The 22,076-nt window shown below is 39.8% G+C and overlaps 1 protein-coding gene and 1 pseudogene across 2 annotated transcripts in view; one reads left to right on the top strand and one right to left on the bottom strand.

Annotated features, from left to right (window-relative positions):
• The first annotated feature begins 3,779 nt into the window (after positions 1-3,779).
• The window catches only part of RAF1 (Raf-1 proto-oncogene, serine/threonine kinase), a 66,314-nt gene continuing 48,017 nt past the window's right edge, over positions 3,780-22,076 (top strand). Inside the window, exon 1 of the mRNA XM_081160050.1 lies at positions 3,780-4,224. The gene's annotated coding sequence lies outside the window, so the exon portion shown is untranslated. The remainder of the gene's footprint in view (positions 4,225-22,076) is intronic.
• On the bottom strand, positions 15,949-16,431 carry LOC308567921 (ATP synthase F(0) complex subunit C2, mitochondrial pseudogene; annotated as a pseudogene). The gene has a single exon. The product of its transcript is annotated as an ATP synthase F(0) complex subunit C2, mitochondrial pseudogene (transcript).

Genomic DNA, 22,076 nt, shown 5'->3' with positions numbered 1-22,076 from the left:
CTAATTTGAGTCCACCCTCAAAAGTTCAACAATCTTTTTTTTTAATCCTCACCGAAGGATATTTTTTTCCATTGCTTTTCAGAGAGAGTGGAAGGGGGGTGGGGGGGGAGAGAGAGAGAGAGAGAGAGAGAAACATCAATGTGAGAGGGACAAATCAACTGGTTGCCTCCTGCTTGCACGCTGACTGGGGGCCTGGGATTGAGCCTGCAACTGAGGTAAGTGCCCTTGGCTGCAGTCGAACCTGGGACACTCTAACCACTGAGCCAAACTGGCTAGGGCGAAAGTTCAACAATGTTTTAATCCAATCCCCACCTTGCTTTCTCCCTCCTTCATGTAATCTTCCTTACAGAATCTCCTTAATTTTTCAAATGCATAAAAAAAACTGCAAAACTGTTATTCACTGGAGCACTTGAGATCTTGCTCTCCTGTATATGTCTTCAGCTTGGCTCCAATAAACTCTTATAAAAATTCTTTACAGGTTTGGACGTTTCTTATGTCAACACACCAAACCAGAGGTTTCAAAGTGGGACATGCAACCCAGTAAAATGCAAGATAATCCCTGCTATTCTACTCTTGGGTATATGCCTAAAAAAATTGAAAAGGAGTCCTCAAACAAGTACATATACATGCATGCTCATAGCAGCACTATGCATAATAGCAAAAAGATGGAAACAGCCCAAATGCCCATCGATGAATGAATGGATAAACAAAGTGGTATATACTTACATATTCAGCTATAAAAAGGAATGAAGTACTGATACATGCAACCACGTGGATGAACCTTGAAAACATTGGGCTAAGTGAAAGAAGCCAGACACAAAAGGTCACATATTTTATGATTCCATTTATATGAAATATCTAGAACAGATAAAGCCGCAGTGATAGAACATATATTGGTGGCTGCCAGGGGCTGGGTGGGGCTGGGATGGGGAGAAACTGCTTAATGGGTAAGGGGTTTTACTTTGGAGTGATGGGAATGTTTTAGAATTGGTGGTGGTGGTTGCACAACATTGTGAAGGTACTGACTGCTACTATAAAATGGTTAGTTTCATGTTATGTGAATTTCATCTCAAAAATTATTTTTGAAAAAATGAAGTGCCACTCTTATTGGTCAGCTGAGAAGTTTGAATGAGGCACAAGCTCCTTAAGCTTTCTAAGCTGTGAAGTGTTGGGCAAATACCAGCTGGGTCAACTGAAAGAAATGGCCTAGGGGTCAGCAGGTGTGGCTTTGCTTCTCTGCCCTAAGTTGTAATGATGATGAGAGATAGCTATAGTAATTACAGCTGACACTTTTATGTTTAATATGAACCAGGCATTATTACAAGTGCTTTCCATCTTAAACTCACCAAAACCTTACAATGATAACAGGTGGGTATACCATGTTTTCATTACAGATGAGGAAGCTGAGGAACTGAGGTTTAAATTACTTGTTCCAAGTCACAGATGAGGAAGTGACAGAGTCCAAATTTAACGACCCTTCTAGGTTGTTAGACTCCACAAGCTGAAGTCTCAAACCTAAGGCTCTGTGCTAAGTGCTTTTCATGTTTTATCTCATTTAATCCTGTGAAGTAGGTGTTGCTGTTATGTTAAAAACAAAACAAAAACTACAGGCCCAAATGTGTCATTCCTGCTAAAAGCCCAAGATACCCAACCTAGATTTCATACTCAATCTAATTACAGATTCAACCTCTTTCAGGCAATCTTAATTAACCAGTCTGGAATTTTCTGGTCAAGCACCAGTAAGGTAAATCTGTCACATAGGCCTTCTCCATCCCCCCCCCGCCCCCCCCCATTGAAAGAAGAGGCAATCTGCATGAGAAAACCCTTCCCCTTTTCCTTCCCCTAAAGAAAAGATGTCCCTGCTTCAAAATAATCCTTTCTTTTCTTTCACTAGTAGCTCCCTTGCCCCACCCTTCTTCCTATAAAAAACCCTTCCATTTTGTACTCCTACAAACACCCTTCTAGTTGCTGGATATGATGCTGCCTGATTCATGATTCATTCAATAAGGTCAATTAGATCTTCATGATCACTCAGTTGAATTTTAAAAAAATATATGTTTTATTGATTTTTAGAGATAGAGGAAAGGAGAGGGAGAGAAGCATCAATGTGAGAGCTCAACATGGATAGGCTGCCTCCTGCACACCCCCTATTGGGGATTTGGTCTGCAACCTGGGTGGGAATCCAACTGGCCACCTTTTGGTGCATGGAAGGATGCCCACACTGGGCTGAATTTTGTTTTCTTAGTAATTCCTATTTTAAAAAAAATCCCTCATGGCTCCGCTATATTCAATGCCTTTGTCTTTCCCCTGCGTTTATTTTCTTGTTGGTCCACATACTTCTGTCATTATCTCCACATCTTGCTTCACTTCATTTTTCTTTATACTGCACATATTACTACCTGAATATTATTTATACTCCGTCTCTCATCACTAGGCTTTTGATTATTGTTTATTTCCCAATGCTGAGAACAATATGTGGTACACAATAGGCTCTTAAAAATTTAAATGAATATTGTATACAGTAATTGTGCTCCTTTCTTTGAATATCATACTGTGCATGTTCTACTTTTTAAAATATATTAATGTATTGGATTTTAAAAAAATCAGTACACAGATCTGTTTTTTAAAAAATGTTTTATTGATTTTAGAGAGAGAAGGAGGGAGAGAGAGAGAGAGAGAAAAACAATTGGTTGCCTCCTACAGGCCAACTCAAACCGCTGCCTAGGTGTGTGCCCAGGCAGGGAATCAAACAGGCCATCTTCTAGTGCAGAGCAGAGGCTCCAACCAACGGAGCCACGCTGGCCAGGGCTAGCTCAGTCTTTTTCAGCAGATTAAATGACAGCTCTTCCATACTGTGGAGGCGGCTCTGTTTCTTTAACCAGTTTCCTACTTAATCCACATTTTCCCAAGTGTATCTCTAATGCAAACAATATGGCAATAAACATCTTGGCACATGCCTTTTTGTGCAATGTGTACATTATTTCTCTAGAATTAGTGCCTAGGAGTGGAATCGCTGGGAGGAAGGGTATGTACATTAAAAATGTCAATAGCGCCCTAGCCAGGTTGGCGCGGTGATTAAGGCGCAGGCCCTCGGCCTGGAGGGTCTCGGTTGGACTGTGGTCAAGGGCAAGTACCGGGTCGCAGGTTCCATCCCCTCCCCGGTCAGGGTGAGTGCGGACGGCGACCGATGGAGGCGTCTCTCTCACCCGATGTTTCTTCCTCGCTCTCCCTTCCACTCTCTCTGAAAAGCAGTGGGAAAAAAATATCCTTGGGTGAGGATTAAAAAAAAGGCAATAGATAATCAATGCCCTCCCGGCACCCATCCCTGCCCTCGCTGACTGAGGGAGGATACACAGGAGGATTTCATCTACTTTGGACCAGACTGGATATTATCAGTCTTTTTAACTTTTTGCTAACCTGACGGGGGATAAGGAACCACCAATTTACAGATGAGGAAACTGAGGCTCAGATGTTTAGGGACTTTCCGCACATAACCAGTATCCCAAGTGTCGGACTCCCGAGAGGATGCGCCAAAGCCGGACAGTCCACGCTGAGCATCCCGCGGTACTTCTGGGCCGTGTCACGCTGGCAGGCTGGCCTTCGTCCCCTCTAGGCCTCAGACCCCTTGGAGGCGGCCAATCGCTGGCCCTTCTCAACTACCCACAGCTTCTCCCCAGCGCCGGTCAGGGTTCGCCCTTCCGCCTGCCCCTCTCCGAAATGGCGACCGGCTCCAGGGGGAGGCCACGCCCCTCCCGGGAGGCGGGGCCTAACTTCAGGCCAGAGAGATAGATGCCGGAGCCAGGTTTGAAGCCGGCGGCCAGGCGGGCTCGCGCAGAAGCAGAGAGCCTGTGGCGCCGCAGGCCGAAAGGAGGAGCGCCGAGCGGAGGGCAAGCTTGCCGGGGCAGCCCAAGAGTTTCTTCATCGCGGGCTCTGGGGCCGCCATCTTAGATGGCGGGAGTAAGAAGAGAACGAGCGTGAGACGGGAAGGGTTCCCTGCCGCTCTCCTTGGGCCCCAAAGAGGGCCAGCTGGCCGGGCTTTGGGGCGTGTGCCCTGAGGCGCGGAGCGCGAGTGCGACAATGCGGGGGCTGCCCGGGGCCCCGTCCCCTGGGCTGGGGACGCGCCGAATGTGACCGCCTCCCGCTCCCTCACCCGGCGCGGGGAGGAGGAGCGGGCCAGACACTGCCCCCGGACGACGGGACACGGAGGCGGCCCGGCTCCTTCAGGTAGGCGGCAGGGCCGGGGCCTGGATGCCGGGGACGCGGGGCTGAAGGGGTCGGTTCCCCAGCGGCCGGGACTGGGCGGTGCTGACGGAGTGGCCCCACGGCTGGTGGGTGGAGGGCCCGAGGCAGGCCGCTGTCACCCAGGTGGCGCTGGCGGGCGGGGACCCCGGGGCCCGGTGTCATGGCCGGCGAGCAGAGTTCCCACATCTCCACTCAGATTTCCTTGTGTTACGGGGAAACGTGCCAGCGCCACCCCTGTACCTGGTGCACGTTCCTCATATTTTGGCAAGGGGAAAATCCGCCCAGAGCTGCCCCGGATTGTGTTGTCACTAAGATGGGCTAATTCCCCCCCCCTTTTTTTTTTCTGGCCGCGGAGTGTGGGACCCGAGCTCGCATCTTCTCTCAAGGTTTGTCACTCAAGTGACACCCTTTTTAGGGAAGACGAGAGGAACCCGGGACAAGAGGAGGATATGGGTCACTGCCCCGCCACAAAGGCATAGGCACCTCGCCTTGGGTTTCAGGACTCTCTGGCTTACTAACGAAAGACGTGGGATGTTCATACTGACCGTGGGCCTCGGGATGCTTTGCAGTGAAGGTCCGCGGCTGTCTTTTGTGTGGCGTGAGAGCCGCCAGGACGTTTCAGTTCTGCAGCTGCATCATCGGCTCTGCAGCGCTAGGCGATACCCAGAGAGGAGTTTGGACATCAGGAGAGGCGAGGCGGCTGTGTTCATTCATTGTTCTCTTTCCAGGGCTCTGGGTGTGCCTCTGGTATTCATTCTCTGGTGGGAAGAATGATAGGATCTCCTCTGTCTCCTTGAGACGTGGCCAGGCTCTAGAGGATCACCTAATCTTTGTAGGGATGAATTCAGCGCACGTTCATTGAGTATTTCTGCTTGCCTTGTCCTTTGTGGGCCGAGTGGAGGGAGTCTGCCCTCCATTGGCCCCCAAGGCGTGAAAACTGCGCTGTGATAGGGGTGGACTTAACCTAAGTGTTGCGGGAATTTGGAACAACTGGTTTTTCCTTGGGGGGATTGAGGAAGCTTGTCCACTGGAGGGGACTTTGGCGCTGAGTTTTGGACTGATGAGTAAGTGCTCACCAGGTGAGGAGGGCAGAGCCTTCCAAAAAGAGGGAACAGCTGGTACAAAGGCATAGAGAGACAGGCGGGGTTGGGATGAGTTTGGGGAGCAGCAAATAGTCTGGGGTGCTGGAAGGAAGTGGTGAGAGATGAGAGCCTAAAAGAAAAGTTGTCTAGACTGTGAAGGATCTTTGTTGAAGATAGTGAACTAGTTTATTTAATTTGGATTATTTTAAACGTGTTGCTTATTCTTGGAGAGCATCACCTTCGGCGGGACAAGGAAAGCCTGCCCAGCCGTGTTCTCTTACTCTTTTCTTCTTGTTGATTACTAATCTCCCCCCTTTTCTTGATAATGTTGACACTGATAGTAATAGAAAAGATTTACTTTGTTAAACCCAGTTAGGAGTATTTTTGATAAGTGCTTTACACAGTGAATAAACTGAACTCATATTCCTAAGCGATTCTCGAAGATTTTTCTAAAGCAGTGATTTTCAGCCGGTATGCCATGGCACACTGTTGTGTCTCAAGAATTTTAAAAACTTGCCATCGCTGGGTAGCTCAGTTGGTTAGAGCATCATTCCCATACCTAAGGTTGCCATTCTTTCCATCCCCTGTCAAGGGCACACACAGGAGCCAACCAATGAATGCATAGATAAGTGGAACAAGTAGTCTATGTCTGTCTGTCTCTCTCCCCCCCTCCCTTCTCCACCTCCCACCTCCCTACCTCCTTTCTTCTCTCTCTAAAATCAATTAAAAAAAAAAAAAGCAATACCTGACTATTTAGTCAGGGGTACTGTCCCTTAGATTGTCAAATAAAAAAGACAACAGCCAACACAATAGCTGTCCTGTGTGAATGAATCAAAATCATACCTATTTTTTTTTGTCAGATCGGCAAAAATTATGATGTATTTTTTGGTGTGCCTCAGAATTTTAGTAGTTTATGTGTGCCATGAGATGAAAAAGGTTGAAAATCACTGTTCTAAATTTATACTTGCTCACAAAAATGTTGACTTTATAAATGTAGTACATAAATGTAGTACACTGCACTCATACTACATTTTAAATGGCTGTTGACAATAAAAACCATGCTCCACAGTCATAGAAATTGGCAGGTTATGTAAAGCATCTGAAAAAATGTAGAATTGCAAGTGAGTACTTTTAGTTTAGTAAGTGTGTTTTTTACAGTAAACTGTTTTTTTGAATTGATTCCATGAATTCCAATTCTGTTATAAAGTCTTTAGCTTTATAAACATGATTTCTTCAAAATAGCTGTATTGTGATTAATTCTATGCGAAACTGATGACTATTATAATACTAGACTTCAGCTAACACTTCCTAAATCTTTCTTGGGTTGTGATGCTTATATACCACTGAAGAATATTAGGGTTCTTTTGATGTTGATGGAAGGAGAGTAGACTTTGGGTGGTGAGCACACAGTGGAATATATAGATGATGGATTATAATATTGTATACCTGAAACTTATAATATTATTAACCAATGTTATCCCCAAAAATTTAACTTAAAAAAAAGACTTTTGACTTGTTTTCACTTTTATCACTTCAAGGACTAAACTGTTTAAATTGCAACAGAAGCCTTTGACCCATCTGAACACTGAATACTTGAGAAAATAAACCTGTTAGTTTCTGCTGTAACAGCTTATCTTTTAGGTATGTGGTGTTGATGAGTACAAATTGTAGTGGAATTGCTTAGTCTTGTTAAACTCTTGTCAATAGTTGGGGGCGGGGGGGAAGTATATGCTTTCAAAGTAGAAGGCTTGAGTGAAATCCTTTAAAACATTTTATGGGATTTGGTTTAGTAGAAGACCGTGAGAAGCAGATTAAGCTGGTCATTTATGATGTAAAGTATCTAAAAGATGAAATGGAGAGTGGTTAAACATCAAGTGTTGTATACAACTGCTCTGAAACTAGTTGCTTTCAGTTTAAAACATGCAATTTGTGAAATCCACAGTAGGTGGTTTGCTCTGAAGATTAAACAACTTTGTGGAAGTTAAATTTGACTTTTCCAGAAGCACTAGATTACTTATTAAATGGAAAATATAATTAATAACTTCAAATTACTATTTCAAGTAATCTGTTAGTGGATGTATGATTCTATTGCACTTTTAATTTCAGATAAAACTTTGTTGGTAACTTACTGCCTAAAAATAGAAAAATGTTACATGAGGGAGTGCTTTTGTTTGCATGTTAGGAACGTAATAGGCCATACATAATAATCCTGGTCTTGGGAGGAGCTTGTTAGCCAAACAGCATGCCTTAACGTTGACTTGCAGAAGAGAATTTTAAATATTGCTTTTGAAAGGCAGTGGACTGATGTGACAGTAGGGGGTTTATGAAACCACAAAATCGTGCTTTGATTTGAAAAGTTTTTGTTTTTTAAATTGTGCAGGTCATGGAAGTTTGTTTTCTTCAAAACAAATGACTATAGTTGGTAAATTGCTCACCTTGACTAAATTAATTGGAAATCAAGGAGCACTGGGCTCATTTAGGATGGGTTTGTAGGATTTAGGTTGTCTTATTTTGTGTATATGTGTGTTCATGTATGTGTATGGCTGCATAAGAATTACTGTTTAACAGACAGACTAGGTTCAAAATGTAATACCAAATATTTATGTTAAATTCAGTTAGTATTTCATGTGTAGGGCTAAATTAACCTTGCCTATAATCTTCATGATATTAATGGCTGGGTATGTTATTCTTGCCTTAAAGTTGTGAGTAAAAATTCCTTAATTATGTATTAAAGTTTTCATCTTTAATTTTACAGTGGTTGAGTCATCTGTTCCTTCATTTCTCCCAGAATGCTTGTGTAGCTCTCAGTGATTTTAATAGTTAACTTCAGATGTTAGCCTTTCTTCAAAAATTACTCCTAGGATCTCATTTTAACCAGGGAAACTGTCAAGTGGGTGTTGTTTCTTTGTTACTGGTTTTGGCCCAGGCTATCTGAAGTCTCTGGCAAATCACTCACAAAGTGTATTAATTGCTTCACATTCCAATCAGTGTACATAGTTTTTCTTGAGGAACACTTGACACATAGTTTTATTTTTAGACCAGATTCTAAGGGATTTTACTGGGTGGGGATTAACAATTCTGAAACTTAATTTAGAATTTTAAAACTTTTGTGATTTAGAAATTGTTTACATTTTTGGTTAATGAATGAGAAGCAGCAGGCATTGGTAATCAATGGCAATCAAAACCCAGTGTGTCTGATTGCTTATGAGGACCATGTGGACTACACCGGTGTCATTTTTCTCTTTCTACTTGTTGGAGGATTTCATTTACTGTCATTTAGTAGCAAGAGTAAGTACATCTTTACTGTTTTAGTTAAGATGTGTTTTATTTCTATTTGCTTTCAATCTGCTATGGAAAGCAAAAGTTTTCTAATTTCTTTGAAGCTACTTAATACTAGGCAGCACATTTGGACAAAGTATATACCTTTTTCCATACATGTACATTTCTTATGGAAGAGTTAGGCTAGTAATGTTTAACTATGCTAATATGTCTTTAAATTTATGAGTTTTCATTATTAAAATAGATATTTTTGGAGGCGTCCATTTTGGCCTCAGATAGCTTTTAACATTTGTCCTTTACCTAGGCTTGGGATAGATGAAACCCTGAGTTTTTCTTGGAAGAACGTGACTCTTATCTGTGGCAAATCTCATTAGGAAGCTCAGTTTCTGGGAGAGGCATTTCTCTGGATCCAGATAGATCATTCATAAAGGAGCTCCCATTTGATTTAACAAAGTTTGTTTACAATAGAAAAGACTGGAAAGAGTTCAAATATTCAACAATAATAAAATGATTACGTAAACTGTGATATAGCCACTTGATGGGGCATTATGCTTTTCATTAAATATGGCATATATGAAGCATTTCTGATATGGAAAATGCTGAACAGAAAATGATATATCTGGAATATAAAAACAATACAGTGGAATATTATTTAGGAACAAAAGAAATTATGTGCTGATATATTCTCCAACATGTGTAAACCTTACAAACATTGTTAAATGAAAGAATCCACTCAGAAAAGACCACATATTGTATGATTCCATTTATATGAAATGTCCAGAATAGGCAGATCTACAGAGACAGTAAATTAGTGGTTGTCAGGAGCCAGAGGGAGTGGGGAATGGGCAATGATTGTGATAGGAGTTTCTTTTTGGGGTGATGAAAATGTTCTAAAATGACTGTGGAGATGGATGTACAACTCTGTGAATATAATAACAACCATTGAATTGTACAGTTCAAATGTGTGATTTGTATGATATGTGAATTATATCTTAAGCTGTTAAAAAAAATTTAAAACCTACACATAGGAAGAAAATATATGTAGGCGTTAACAATGGTTGTTAAACAGTAGACATAAGGATAATGTTCTTCTTTATACTTTCCATATTCTCTGAATATATTGCTTTTATAATAGAAAAATACATTTAATAAAGTTAAATCAATTCAGTTTATGGTATGGGCCCTTACCTCACTCCAGACATTCACTGTCAGATTACATTGACAACTATATTTTTGAACTTTCAACTGCTTCCTACTTCAGATTAGTTCAGGCTTTTATTACTATTTGCCTTGATTGTTAAACCTCTGAAATGAACTCCTTTTTCTTTATGTTTTTAATCCTCACCCGAGGACATGTTTCTCTCTCACATCAATGTTTCTCTTTCTCTCTCCCTCTCTCTCTAAAAATCAATTTAAAAAAAAACATCTATCTGCTGCCTACCATACAGGCATCGACTGGGGACAGAACCTGAAACCTGGGTATGTGCCCTGACTAGGACTTGAACCAGGATGACACTCCAACCAACTGAGCCATCTGGCCAGTTGGACTCCTTTTTATTTTTCCTCATACCAGTGCATTATCCATACTACTGCCAGATTCACTTTCTTAATGTGTAGATTTTTAAAAATTAAGTTTTAGTAATTTTTTTTTTTAATCCTTGCCAAGGATTTTTTTCCATTGTTTTTCAGAAAGAGTAGAAGGGAGAGAGAAACGTCAACGTGAGAGAGATACATCGGTTGGTTGCCTCCTGCACAAGACCCAATGGCCCGGGGATGGAGCCTGCAACCAAAGTATATGTGCCCTTGGCTGAAATCAAACCTGGGACCCTTCAGTCCGCAGGCCGGTGCTCTAACCCCGGAGCAAAATCAGCCAGGGCAGTTTTAGTAATTTTTTGAATAGATAGTCGTAATGCCACAAAATTAAAGGGATACAGGAAGTTATGCTGTGCAGAGCAATGCTACCTTTTTGTTCCCCAGTTGCCCAGCTTTTTTTCATGGAGGGAAATGTTGTGGGATAATCTTATGTATCCTTTTTATGATAATACAAGAATATTCAAGTGTAGATGTCCTGGCCTTCCTTCTTTGTGCAAATCTTCCAAGAGTCTCCTCTGTTGCCTATCAGACTAAGCACAGACAGTTCTTGCTTCTATGTCTTACTAACATGGATTCCTCACACTATCTTTAGTGAAATTCAGAAACCATTTTTTAGCCCATAAGTAGGTGCAGGCTACTGTGCTTGGTGCAGGGCAAATAAGGCAAGCTCCTGCCTTCAATGACTTTAATGAAGAGACTGGCATGATTTCCTCGCTTTTATCTGTTCCTCCTTTAAGAGCCATTTTGAACACTCTTCTAAATATCATTTCCTGATCTTTTTCTCCTCTTCTCACTTGTTACTATTTACTTGACCTCTGCCTTAAAACCCTTTGCATTTACTTTTTTATGGCCTTTATCATATAGTCATTTGTGAGTTTACCATTCCATTAGATTCCGTTAGATTATAAGCTCAAATTAATGCTTCCAACTCAATGTTCAACTCCTTATTTATTGATATTTGTGAAAAAATTTTTCCTTTGAGAGGCTGAGGGACCAGACCTGTGGGTTTTGAAAGTGTTGAATCTAAATTCCAACACTTAGCCCTGGCCCATGTCACTTAGTGGTTAGAGCGTCAGCCTTCCCTCCAAAGGGTTGAAGGTTTGATTCCTGGTCAAGGGCATGTACTTGGGTTGAAGATTCAATCCCTGCCCAGTCCAGGCACATGAGGGAGGCAACCAATCGATGGGTCTCTCTCACGTGGATGTTCCCCTTTCTTTCTCTCTCCCTCCCTTCCTCCCTTCCACTCTCTCTAAAAAATCAATGGAAAAAATCTTCTCCGGTGAAGATTAACAAAAATAAAATAAATTCCAACACTTAATAGTAGGTTTTACAAGACCTTTTATTTAAACTTAAGCGGTTTGTATAAGTACTTTTTTGGTACTCTGTACTGTAGGCTTTATATGTATTTATTGTGGCACATATTTTGTTAAGTATTTACGTCTCTCCTTTTCATAGAGGACTGTATGTAAATCACCTTTGAATACCCACAGTTTAGTACAGTGGCTAGCCCCGATTGCAGCTCAATTTGTTGAATGTAAGATGCTAATAATGTTTATTGAATTGAATTTTTTGTATAGATGTCTTACATCTCTGGCTAGATTAAGCTCCTTAAAGGTGGAGCATGTCTTACTATTTTTTTTTTTTTTTAAATCGTTACCAGAGCATATTTTCCCATTGATTTTAGAGAGAGTGGAAGGGAGAGGGGAAGAGAGCGTCAGCAGGCTGGTGGGCAGGCTGACACTCTTTAACGATTGAATAACACTGGCCAGGGCTAAGTGTTGGAATTTAGATTCAACACTTTGAAAACACACAAGCCTGGTCCCTCAGCCTCTCAAGGGGGGGAGAGAGAGAAAGAGAAACACTGATGCATTGCCTCCCACATGTGCTCCAATCCGGGCTGGGAATCGAACCTGCAAACCAGGTACATGCCCTTGACTGGGAATTGAACCTGTGATCCTTCAGTCCTTGGGCTGCTGCTCTAACCACTGAACCACACCGGGCAGGGCCATGTCTCCAAGTCTTAAAAGTTTGTCTTGATTATATAACAAACATTAATTGAATGAGTGGAGATTGCAGAAATTAATCACCTGTGAATTTAGTTCCCTCCTACTGCCCATCACACACAAATGCTTACAATTAAGAGGATATACCTACTAAACTCATACTCAGAACTCTAACTCAGGACATCTCTTGAAAGTTACCTTGCTTAGTTAGCTTCCCCTCTTTTGGGCATTATCTGTAGAGTGCTCTGGGTTTTTACTATCAGCTCCTGAGGACATTTGGCGGCTTTAGCAGCTCCCTGACTAATCATTGGCCCTAGCTGCTGGCTATTTCCTTCTGCATTCATAGACTTTATACATGGAAAAACATTTTAACCAGAAATAATGAGGGGGATAAATGATACTTTTCGATCTTCCTTGATTTTATTCTGGACTGGAATTAGAGTGGGGATGTGAATGGTGAGAGTAGAGATCACTACCTTCATGACTAGTACTTATCTAGCTGTTTGACACTACAGAATGGCCCCTAAAAGCTTTTTTTTTTTTTTTTGGTGGTGGTGGTGGGGTAAACTATACACAACATAAAATTTACCATATTAATCATATTTATGTGTACTGTTCAGTGGCATTAAGTACATTCACAATATTGTGCAACCATCACCACTATTTCTACAACTTTTTTGTCATCCCAAACAGAACCCTGTACCCATTAAACAATAACTCGCCATTCTTACCCCAGCCTCTGGTAAACTCTTCTACATTCTCTCTTATGAATTTGCCTATTCCAAGTGCCTCATGTAAGGGGAATAACACAGTATTTGTAATTTTGTGTCTGGCTTATTTCACTTAGCATGTTTTCAAGGGTCATTCATATTGTACCATATGTCAGAATTTCATTATTTTTAATTAAAAATTAAAAAAAAAGTTTTTATTGATTTCAAAGAGAGGAAGGGAGAAGGAGAGAGAGATAGGAACATCAATGATGAGAGTCATTGATTAGCTGCCTCCTGCACAGCCCCTACTGAGGATCGAGCCCGCAACCCAGGTATGTTCCCTGACCTGGAATAGAACCAGGACCTCCTGGTTCATGGGTCGATGGTCAACCATTGAGTCACGTTGACCAGGCGGAATTTCATTATTTTTTATGACTAAATAGTATTTCTCTGTATGTGTATATAATATTTTGTTTATCCACTTATCTGTTGATGGACTCATGTTGTTTCTACCTTTTGGCTGTTGTGAATAATGCTACTATGAACATTGGTTTATAGGTGCCTGTTTATAATTTCTGCTTTCCTTTGAGTATATTCCTAGGAGTGGAATTGCTGGATCATATGGTAGTTCTGTTTAACCTTTCAAGGAAGTGCCAAACTTTTCACAGCAACTGCACCATTGTACATTCCCACCAGCAATGCATGAAAGTTCCAATTTCTCCACATCCTTGCCACCACTTGTTGTTTTCATTTTTAAGAATACTAACTGTCCTAATAATGAAGCGATCCTAGGCTTTTTTCTTTCTGCTAGATTTAATAGGCAAACCAGTAGCTTAGGTGTTGGCTATATTTGCATCTGATGGACTCTTTTCTCCATTATGAATATATCTGTATATAATATTCTTTAAAGGGATAAATTAATTAACACAATTAATGACTCGTCTTTTTTGAAAAGAATAAAGTTTTTTGATAAACTGGTACATGTAGTTGTTTTAACCACCTTTCTTTATTTCCTCACACCCCCCCTCATTTTTTTTTTTAAAATCATCACCTGAGGATATGTTTTTATTGATTTTAGAGAGAATGGAGGGAGAGAGAGAGAAACATCTGTGTGAGAGAGAAACGTTGGTTTGTTGCCTCCCTTATACACCCTGGGATGGAACCTCCAACTTAGGTTAATATTGGCAAGAGCCATCTATAGGTTATTTATTTATTTTTGTATTTTCCCACTCCCTATCCCCCGTGAACATATATTCTTTAATTAGTGTAATCAGTCAGTGTATCTTTTTAAAGATTAGTAGATTGGGAAATATAAATTACTGCTAACCTTTATATGTGTATATGACATTTGTATGGGATTACAAGCCTGGAGAAAATCCCCAAAGAATAATATTAGGCTGTTAATATAATATAGATTACTTGATGGGGTTAGACAGGAGAGGAAAGGGAAGGGTAAAGTAAAGAAGGGGTTAAAAAAATAAAGACCAGTAATTTATATATCATTTAGGTCCTAAAGAAAAAAATAAAGCAGGGCAAAAGTTTTATAGGGAACTGAGGATGGGGACAGGTTGTTATTTATAATGGGTGTTTTTATAAAGTCATTAAATTTGAAGATTTAAAGTAAAAGGAAAACAAAGTTGTATAAAAAGTAAAAATGCCTGTGCTCTTTATCATTAGGTTCATTTCCTTCGAGACTTTTCCTCTACTGTCATTCCCTGTAAAGCAGTGACTGATTTGGAGATGAAAAGCAAAACTTGGGTTAAAAAAGAGTTCAGACAGAGTGACTTAAAATAAAAATAGTTACAGACATCTTTCACTGTAGAGCTGATTACTTTTAACATAATTGTTTTGAACTAGCTGATTTTTAACTTATAATTTAAAATTGATCACCTTTTTAAACAGAATCTTTTCAAAACTTGGGCAGCCCTGCTTGTTAATTTTTAGAAGGGTAGCGTGTCACATTTCTCCATGTGCGTTTATGCTGGCAAGTCATCTGATGAAGTTACCAGTTTGTGGTCAGAAATTGAGAAAGAAGAGTAAGGAAACTCAAAATATTGACACATACACACACACGCACTGCTTTGCAGTGCATCAGAGTGCCCTTTTGGACTGGTTGGGAAACTGTAGCCTAACCCTTTTCCAAACTAGACATACTATTGTTTCCTAGCTTGGATGAGATGACATTTGATTTTTAAGTCTTTAAGCATGTCTGTTCAGCAGAAACTGTTCATATATGAGGGCGATTTTTCCCCCCACGGTGTTGTGTGACCAATTGAATTTTAAAAACAACAACAACACTTATTTCCTAAAGAAAATTGGGGCAATCTTGAAAAATTGATTATCCAGTCTCTCAGATGGACCAGGGCTGAACTGAAGAAAGGGATGAGCTTAACGGAGAAGTAAATAGTGAAGTTGCATGACAGGCACATTCAAATACTGTGAATATTCAACCATGTTTTTGCTCTGTCCCAAAACAGTGTTTTTTAATAGGACAGGCAATTTTAGCCACCATTCCTCATACTGAATATATATTTTTGTGAGATTTTGATTGCACTTGAAGAAAATGAATCTGTTTTTTCATCCTCACTTCTCACAAGCCCTACAGTTTGACCATCATCTTACAGTTGAGTGTGATTCTTTTGTTTGGGGTGGGGAACATCTGGCCCTCGGGTCATATACAGCCTGAGAAATCATTTGGTCTGGCCCTGCCAAGGCAACCGCAGGCTGGACTTGAAATTCAATAAATCTAGCAGCTTTTTTCATAGCTAATTTTTAAGTTGATAATTTTGTATGGCCCGCAAATGATGTTATAAATATCCAAATGGCCCTTGGCAGAAAAAAGGTTCCCTACCCCTGGTTTAAAGAAACATTTTTTTAAAAAGTGATCCCTAAAGATAATAGCTTATCTTTTTTTTCTTTTCTTATTAATACAGTGTTTATTTGTCTTCCTTCCGTCAAACCCTGAGCCAACCACTCTCCCCAGGCTGCCTGGGGAGGTATAGGAAAAGGAACATACAGGGCAGACAAGACACAGGAGAAAGAACTATAGGAGGTGGAGACAGCTCCTTCACATGGCGAATAGGATGAGAAAGGCCACCATCAGGCAAAAGAGCTTCATGGCCTCTGAGAGGGCAAAGCCCAGAATGGCATAGGAGAAGAGCTGTTGCTTCAGAGAAGGGTTCTTGGCATAACCAATGATGAGGCTCCCAAACACAGTCCCAATTCCAGTACCAGAGCCTGCCACCCCTATTGTGGCAGCCCCAGCGCCAATGAACTTGGCTGCTGTGTCGATGTCCCTTGAAATGGTGCTGATTTGGAAGCTGCAGCTAGAAGTAAGCAACGTCAAGGGATGTGGGGCTGCCAAGCTGCTGAGGCTCTCATCTGTCAGTGTCTCTGGTCTTTTCGGCACCACTGCAGACAGTGACTGGCTCAGCTGAGACTGCTCCTGACCAAGGAGCGGGTGGAGACAATCTTGGTGTAGGCGTACATATTCAGGGGATGAGGGGAGCTGCTACCAGGGCAGAGAAGACAGAGCAATAGCTTATCTTTATTGACTGACTACATTTAAGATTTTTTCTTAATACCCTTAATCTTCCCAACAACCTGGTGATGTAGCCACGTACATTATGATCCTATTTTAAAGAGGAAGAAATAGGCACTGCAGAGGATCTCTGGGAATATGGAGACAGTTTACAAAGAACAAATGAGTAAGATAGTGCCAGTCATTCCTCCAAGTAATGTGAGAGCTAAACAAGGTCTTTCAAAGTTGATCTGTACTTTGGAACCTAGAATGTAGTTTTTGGTATACAGTAATATAGTGGTTAAGAGTTTTAGGCTTTGGACTCAGAAAAACCTGGGCTGGAGGTTTAAGGGCCATCTAAAAGAGCTCCTGATTATTTTAATCGATAGAACCATCATGGTTGTGTAACATGATAATAGGTAGCATTTACTATCTCAGGCTAACACTGTGTGCTTCCCAAGTATTATTTAATCCTCACATGTTTTAAACTTGTCAAGTAGAGGAGGAGAAATAGAAGTAAGTCTTAAACTTAGATGTCAATAAGTAAAATGCTATTTAAAAATACAGGCATCTTAGTGTATTCAGGTCATTTATGCCATACATAAATGAAGGAGAAACTCAGTGCAGCTAGATAATATTACAACAGAACTTTAACTGGAGGGCAGTGCCAGGTTATTTTGATGTATAGTAATTCTTTTATATTGACTAACATTCAGAATTAGTGAGTTTTTAGTTGAGCAGCCTTCTAATTGCATGGAAATTTTATTTAATCTGTATTACCAACTCTGGGGGAAGATTTTTTATAATGAGGATATAAAAGAGCTGCTTAAAAGAAATTTATAGAATCTTCATTGTATTTGTCTTAAGTCCTTTTCCATTTACTGCGGATTATAAGAATTAGCTTTCTGAATAAGATATTTTTCATACACCCTCTATTCTATATTATTTAGTGGATAAGAAGAAAGACCAAGTTAGAAAAAGCATTGGGAATGCTAGGGTAATGAATTTTGACGAAATCATTTATTATTTGGAAATGAAATAAACATCAGATATGAAGGAAAATGTAAATTTATGATATATAAGACATGGTGTATACCCAGCCGGGCGTGGCTCAGTGGTTGAGCATCGACCTAGGATCCAGGCAATCGGGGTTCGATTCCTTGTCAGGGCACATGCCCGGGTTGTGGGCTCAATCAATGACTCATCATTGATGTTTCTATCTCTCTCTTCCTCTCCTTTCCTCTCTCTGAAATCAATAAAGATATATTAAAAAAAAAAGAAAAAAAAGACATGGTGTAAATGTTCCTTATCTCCACATACAGGTCTGATGCATTACTTATAAACTGTTTAAAAGGACTACAATAGTAACATCACATAATTAAATCAGTGTGTTATAATAGAGTCACAATTTAATGAGGATCTGAATTTTTTATTTGTTTTGCTTCTCTTGAATTGTCACTAAACCTTTTTAACTTCACATTTTCTTTATCTAAAAAAGAAGTAGGAATACTACCTTGCTTTACCCTGTTTAACAGCTCCGTGAAATAGTGGTGAGGAGAGCTGAATAAACTGTAAAGTTCTGTAAAATTGTAAGTTCTCTTGACTAAAGTAAACTTTCTGGAATCTATCCTAACCACACAGAAAGCATTGCTACATTGTCAGAAACTAGGTTTTAGGTAGATTGAGTCTCTGAAAACTGCATTTAAATACCAAAGTTCTGGCTACCTTAGGTGTTTTCGTTCTACCACTTTAATGTAAGTGAAATATAATATTTGAAGAAAAACTAAAAAGGAGATTTTTCAGATTATCTTAATTATAAACACTGATTTACTGAGGCATTTTTGAGGAAAATTTAAAATGCCTGTGTGTAAAGTATTTACATTGTTTGGTGTGTATGTGTTTCCCTACGCAGAAATGGTCAGTAATAAGATTTACATATCTGCTTCACCTGGCTGAGGTAGGCAGAGGGTGAAACAAAGTCAACCTTAACCCTAAATTTGTGAACTGCTTCTTGACTCTTTTAGGCAGAAGTTTTAGGACGTTTTGGTTCTTGTACATTGACCTCCTGAAAAGCTTCATGGATTAATCAGGATTGCTATAATTGTGTTTTGTGTGTGTGTTTTTTGTTTGTTTGTTTTTTTTTCCACCGAAAGATGGGGTCATCTTTTAGGAGAGGAGCTATGTGACTAGAAAATCAATGAGAAATGTTGAGTGAGTGCTCTAGTATGGTCTTTATCTCCAGAAGTTGGTAGAGTAGCATTAGGCTTTAAAGTGGGAGATAGAACTTAAAGCATAGGGCTCAAATCACTTAAAATTATACACTGAATACTGCTAGTTACATTTACATAATTGTAGTCTTAACAGATTTGACTTGTCCTGAGGCTACTTAATAGTATTTTGTATGTGTTCTGTTCCCTAGTAATATTGCACCTTAAATGTAATCCTGCTTTCAGAACTTCTTTTTGTAGCATTTGGTAAACTCAAGCAAAAATAACCAGACCCTCCTTAGGTTTTTGAAAAGTTTATTTTGTTTTCCAACTTATATTTTATTAATCTGGCACTAGTAATTCATTTTTAGAAATGCCTCTGAATGCAGCAATTCACTGAAATTATTACTAGAGCTGGGCCACAGTTTGAGCAGGCTGAAATGAATGTGTTGAGTTTAAAATGTCTTTATCACAACTCTGTGTTCTCCTGGATTATGAGCATCAGAATAAGTTATACAAATGTAACATAGTATGGCCTCTATATTTACTACCCTCTTACTTGGTTCGATCCATCACACGTTTGCATACTTGAGTGTTCTTACGTGCTATAACCGGTTTCTCAGCCACATGGTGTTTTGTGTAGATTGGGGCACGCAGATTGTGGGAACAGTTTTCAGAACTCTGCAGACTCTGGAAATGCAGTACAGCTTTTTGCCTTAGCCAACAAAATGTATGTGACTTCTCTGCTAATGCCTGGGGGTTGAGTGGTAGTACTCTGCTCTTACTGGCCATTTGATTTGTTGCCTGAGGATGGAAGTGCAATATTATGGGAGATCTCGTACCTTGCCTTACCAGTATTTAGACTTAAAGATAATTCATCTTATTTCTTGAAAGTAAGGTGATGAAAATCACTGGCCTCCTGCTTCTATTCTTTTTTCCTCAGAGCTTTCCACTGGGCATGTAACAGAAAACTCATTGGCTGTACTGGTGCATGCTGTTTGTGGAAACCCTCAGGAATGCATTCCTGGTTTTAAAAAAATCTGATTTACAGTGAAAGTTGAGTGTTACTTAACATTTCTATATTTTTGAGTTATTCAAGAAGGAGTTTGAGAAATTTATGCTGCACCATAGAAATCAGCTAATTAGCTGTGGCCTATAAAACTTGTTGACATTCAGCAGTCCCTGTTTTTATTTATTGAGAAATTGGCTTCACTCTTTTACTAGAATGGAGAATTATTCTTAGGGCTACATTGTGGCCTGTGATGGCCATAACAAATACAGAGGAAGTAGTGACTGCCGTTACGTTATAGAATTATTTGTAAACATGATGTGAACATGTAGCAGTTCTCTCATTATTTAGCTTTTGCTAGTTTTGGAAATTACTGAAAGCATTAACAAAATTTTAAGCTTGTTTTACAGAATTACTCCTGTTGTTTACTCCTTTATTTTACTGTATTACTTTTTAATTATTTATTAATCTTACTCCTTAATTATTTACTCTGTTAATTTTACTGAATGTCTGGTTTGTCTCATGGTGGACAGTTTATGTACATGAATCATATTTCAAATTTATACCTAAGAATCTAAACTCTAACCAGCATAATGCTTAAAGCATTTCTGTTTTGAGACATGTACCCAAAATATTTGGGAATTATTGTATTTCCTTTAAAATGAACTATCCTCCCAGAATCTGAAATTCTTTTCTTTCTACACATCTTTTTGCATTGTACATAATCTTATTCATGTTTAAAAACACATTTCTACATTTCTTGAGTAGGGGCACTGTGGTTTAAAACCACTTTTTATTTTCAGCACTGTATATTTAAGACAGATTGGATATGTGTGTGCGTAGGTGGAAAATGTTTACAGTTTCATGTGACAGAGCAACTGAACAGAAGTGGTGCTTAGTTTTATTTTTAAAATTAAAAAAACAAAACCTATGGAGGGAAATGCCAAATACTAATAAGTCAAACTTTGGAAATAACTCCAGCATATTTGAATTCTATAATGGCTTCAGTTGGGTATTATCTGGTTTTTGTCTGTGATTTGTCTGATGAGTTGTTAAATGACTATTTAGCTGTCAGTTAACAGTTGTACTGTGCCGATTGTACAGTTGTAGAATTTCACAGTTTTATTAGTACTCTAATTCTAGAGTATAGTCCTTCAGCATAGTGTGGTTCCTAAATGACTACACTGAAGATTTCTGTTAGAACTCAGCACTCATGGGACACAGATGACAGTATTTGTTATTCATTCAGGAAATATCTCAAGGACCTACTGTATGCTAGACACTGTTAAAGGCAAAGGGGTTATAAGGGTGAAATGAACTTAGCTTCTTGGAGCATACTATCTGTAGTGGGGTAGGAGACAATAAACAATAAGTAGGCAGATATCTAATACAATTTCAAAGTATTAGATGGTGTAAAGTATTATGAAAACCATAAAGCTGAGTACAGAGAAAAGAATGATGGGCAGGGGCAGGATACACTTGAACAGGATGGTCAATGAGGTCACCTTAGGGGAGTGACATTTGAGTGGAAACATGATTGATAAGAAGTGAGCTAGCAGCAAGAAGACCAGTATGACAGAAATAAAGTGAACGAGAGAGAGGGGTAGGAAATAGGTGGGAAAGGGAGACAGGGGCCAGTTCATTGTGTTATAGGTCAGAGTTAAAGAATTTGGGTTTTATTTTGAGTGTGATGGGGAACCTGTGGAGGATTTTGGGAGAGGAATAATGTGATCAGATTTGTGTTTTAAGATGACTCTGAGATTAGATTTAGAGGGGTTGGAAGTGAACATAGTGACATTTGGAGTTATCTAGGCAAGAGATGATGGTTGGCTGGGGTTAGGTTAAAGCAGTTGGATTTAATTTTTTTTTAAAGAGTATGTTTTTATTGATTTCAGAGAGAGGAAGAGAGAGGAAGAGAGAGATAGAAACACTGATGAGAGAGAAACATCGATGGGCTGCCTCCTGCACACCCCCTACTAGGGATCGAGCCAGAAATCCGGGCATGTGCTCTGACCAGGAATCGAACCATCAGCTTCCTGGTGCTTTCGACAATGTTCAACCGACTGAGCCACACAGGCCGGACTAAAAGTGATTGGATTTTGAGGGAGGAACTGGCAGGACATGATGGATGATTCAATGTGGTGGGTGAGGAAAATAAAGGAATCATGGATAATATCTTGGTTACTTTTTTGTGCTGATAAGCACTGTTATATTATCATCAATAATGGTAATATAGCTAATCACATAGTAATAGCTATCATGGATTAAGTCCCTTCTGTGTATCAGACATTGAGGTTTGCATTCTTTGTAGTTTTTCATTTACTTCTCACAACAACCTCTTAAATATAGTTGCGCTCATTTTACAGGTGAAATTGAGGCTTAGGTGTGATTTGCCCAGGTCCACACAGCCAAGAAGTTTATTTAACTATAG

The sequence above is a fragment of the Miniopterus schreibersii genome (genome assembly GCF_964146895.1).
Source record: "Miniopterus schreibersii genome assembly, chromosome: 15".
Lineage (NCBI taxonomy): Eukaryota > Metazoa > Chordata > Mammalia > Chiroptera > Miniopteridae > Miniopterus > Miniopterus schreibersii.
This window is presented reverse-complemented; position numbering and strand designations above follow the sequence as displayed.